This window comes from Salvelinus namaycush, chromosome 12, assembly GCF_016432855.1.
Source record: "Salvelinus namaycush isolate Seneca chromosome 12, SaNama_1.0, whole genome shotgun sequence".
Classification (NCBI taxonomy): Eukaryota; Metazoa; Chordata; class Actinopteri; order Salmoniformes; family Salmonidae; genus Salvelinus; species Salvelinus namaycush.
Window position 1 is genome coordinate 11,218,784 of NC_052318.1, and position 4,171 is coordinate 11,222,954.

Genomic DNA, 4,171 nt, shown 5'->3' on the forward strand with positions numbered 1-4,171 from the left:
ATAGGGAATAACTTGCATGTGTGTCAATTATGAGCATTGAATATTACATATAGACATTCTTAGCATTTGAATAACTTCAGTCTTACAGGATAGACGTATCTCTGACTAGTTCCCTAAACAGACAATGTGTCCAATTCGTCAATATGTTAGGGGATTTACGATTTCCTGCACGACGACTCTGTATCATAGGTGCTTTTAGCTGGAACTTGAACAGCCGTCCACGTAGGCTAGCCTATTGTATCAGGTAAACACTGTTGTTACCCGAGGAAATTTCCGCGCCATAGGGCAGCTACTATAGGCCTACATAGGCTATACAAGTTACATCAAGGCGTTAACTTCTGCAGCCTATGGGCTACAATTCATATGCAAATATTTTTTCCAATAACGTAGACACATTTGTCATTTTCAGCATAGTGCATGGCATGTGTGCATAATGTCATTGGTTGTCAGATAACGATCGCGTTATGTAGTTTAGGCACCAACAACAGATTAAGGTATACAGTTGAAGTCAGAAGTTTACATACACCTTAGCCAAATACATTTTAACTCAGTTTTTCACAATTCCTGACATTTAATCCTTGTAAAATTACCTGTTTTAGGTCAGTTAGGATCACCACTTTATTTTAAGAATGTGAAATGTCAGAATAATAGGAGAGAATTATTTATTTCAGCTTTTATTTCTTTCATCACTTTCCCAGTGGGTCAGAAGTTTACATACACTCAATTAGTATTTGCTAGCATTGCCTTTAAGTTGTTTAACATGGGTCAAACGTTTTGGGTAGCCTTCCACAAGCTTCCCACAATAAGTTGGGTGAATTTTGGCCCATTCCTCTTGACAGAGCTGGTGTAAGGAGTCAGGTTTGTAGGCATCCTCGCTCGCACACGCTTTTTCAGTTCTGCCCACAAATTTTCTATAGGATTGAGGTCAGGGCTTTGTGATGGCCACTCCAATACCTTGACTTTGTTGTCCTTAAGCCATTTTGCCACAACTTTGGAAGTATGCTTGGGGTCATTGTCGATTTGGAAGACCTATTTAACTTCCTGACTGATGTCTTGAGATGTTGCTTCAATATATCCACATAATTTTCCTGCCTCATGATGCCATCTATTTTGTAAAGTGCACCAGTCCCTCCTGCAGCAAAGCACCCCCACAACAGGATGCTGCCACCCCCGTGCTTCACGGTTGGGATGGTGTTCTTCGGCTTGCAAGCCTCCCCCTTTTTCCTCCAAACATAACGATGGTCATTATGGCCAAACAGTTCTATTTTTGTTTCATCAGACCAGAGGACATTTCTCCAAAAGTACGATCTTTGTTCCCATGTGCAGTTGCAAACCAGACTACTGGCTTTTTTTATGGCAGGTTTGGAGCAGTGGCCTCTTCCTTGCAGAGCGGCCTTTCAGGTTTTCTGTGGACTCGTTTTCCTGTGGATATAGATACTTTTGTACCTGTTTCCTCCAGCATCTTCACAAGGTCCTTTGCTGTTGTTCTGGGATTGATTTGCACTTTTCGCACCAAAGTACGTTCATTCCTGAGCGATATGACGGCTTTGTGGTCACATGGTGTTCATACTTGCGTACTATTGTTTGTACAGATGAATGTGGTACCTTCAGGCGTTTGGAAATTGCTCCCAAGGATGAACCAGACTTGTGGAGTTCTACAAATTTTTTTCTGAGGTCTTGGCTGATTGCTTTTGATTTTCCCATGATGTTAAACAAAGAGGCACTGAGTTTGAAGGTAGGCCTTGAAATACATCCACAGGTACACCTCCAATTGACTCAAATGATGTAAATTAGCCTATCAGAAGCTTCTAAAGCCATGACCTCGTTTTCTGGAATTTTCCAAGCTGTTTAAAGGCACAGTCAACTTAGTGTATGTAAACTTCTGACCCACTGGAATTGTGATACAGTAAATTATAAGTGAAATAATCTGTCTGTAAACAATTGTTGGAAAAATGACTTGTGTCATGCACAAAGTAGATGTCCTAACCGACTTGCCAAAACTATAGTTTGTTAACAAGAAATTTGTGGAGTGGTTGAAAAACGAGTTTTAGTGACTCCGACCTAAGTGTATGTAAACTTCCAACTTCAACTGTATATTAAGAAAAAAATGAAAAATTAATACCAACAATAGTTTATTTTTTGTGAAATTTCTTTAATTGAATTTAGTCATTTTACAGAGGGGGATTACAGGTACAAAAACAATCAAAGAAATGCATACAAAATAACCCCAATCCATTCCCCATCCATCCACCCGCCCGCATCCTCCCTCCCCACCCGGAAACCATGCCCCACTTACCCGACCCGAAGAAACCATGCCCCACTTACCCGACCCGAAGAAACCATGCCCCACTTACCCGACCCGAAGAAACCATGCCCCACTTACCCGACCCGAAGAAACCATGCCCCACTTACCCGACCCGAAGAAACCATGCCCCACTTACCCGACCCGAAGAAAGCATGCCCCACTTACCCGACCCGAAGAAACCATGCCCCACTTACCCGACCCGAAGAAAGCATGCCTCTCACTCCTTCCCATTCCACCCACCAAACGAGGTTGCTTATCAGTCCCATCCCCAGAGTCTCAATTGTTCCTTGACTAGCACATTCATTCTCGCTGTTGATCATTTTATTGTTATAACTTCTAGTAGTAACTGTATCCCCTGGTTAAATGGGAAAGAGTGAGGTGCCATTTAGATCCCCCCCCAAAAATCGCTGCATTGATGCCTGCCAGCAATTATTTTCTCTGATTGATTTAGTGATTCAAGGTGCTATCATTGTCAAATAAAACAATAGGTGCAAAGCATTGAATATTTAAATTCATGCACTTCAAAATTAATGTTGTAACTTTGCCCCAGGAGCATTTTTAACTGCAGGGCACTCCCACATCATATGAAGGAATGTGCCTACCTGATTTAGGGGACACAGTGAATAGTTGGGAGTTGGGACCAATTTCATCATAAAACGTTTCCTTGGTGTTAAATACAGTCTGTGAACACATTTATGTATACATTTATGGTTTGGATTAGGGAATGCCAAAGTCCTATTTTTCCATATTATGTTCTAGTTAAAGGGTTTTTCAGATTCAATTAGATCTGTGGACCATACTTTTTTTAATGGCTAGCTCAGCATATGAACTTTCCAAAAATATGTTTTGACTTTAAAGCAAGGAGATGTTTCTATTTTGATATTGTGAAAGAAAACATTTGACAGTCAAAATGATTTGTTTTTGGATAAATTGTTATACAATGCTTTTCCAGTAATCCATGGCTAATCTTTCTTTGTCATTTAACAGTAAACATAATAGATGGTGGTCAACTAACACATAGTAGCCCACTAGCCCACAATCAAGGTAGAAGTTAGTGCGTTGTGGATCCCTCAGAGGGAAATCCCCAAATTCAGAGACTGTAACCATACCAAACTGAAGCATTGTGAAAATGACGATGTGTGTCAGAATGGGGCTTGTCCTTCACCTAGCCTGTCATCACTACCTAGTATGGTTTGATTGATTCATAATCTAGGCCTACAGCAGTTGTTAAATGTTTGGGAGCCAGGTTTAAGGTTAGACTTGACTTCTTTTTACTCATTGTCCTTCTCCACCATCTCTACCTTTTGTGATGAAGGCGGGGCTTGAACCCGGGACCTTGTGAAATCTGAAACCCCTTGACAAGATCAAATAAAATCAAATTTTATTTGTCACATGCGCTGAATACAACCGGTGTAGACCTTACAGTGAAATTCTTACTTACAAGCCCTTAACCAAAAATTCAGTTTTCAGAAAAATGTGTTAAGTAATAAAATTTAAAAATAACAGTAACAAATAATTAAAGAGCAGCAGTAAAATAACAATAGCGAGGCTATATACAGGGGGTACCGGTACAGAGCCAATCTGCGGGGCTACCGGTTAGTCGAGGTAATTGAGGTAATATGTACATGTAGGTAGAGGTATTAAGGTGACTATGCATAGATAATAAACAGAGTAGCAGCAGCATAAAAGGGGGGGCAATGCAAATAGTCTGGGTAGCCAGTTAGGCTTTGGTTTGTGTCGCTACAATATTAACACTATTTCTCCCTTTACTCGCTTCATTCCCAGGTCCTCACGCTCCTCTCATCATCCACTTCTTCCACACTCTCTCTCTCGTGTGTGATCGTGATGGCGTTGTGTGTGTGAGCC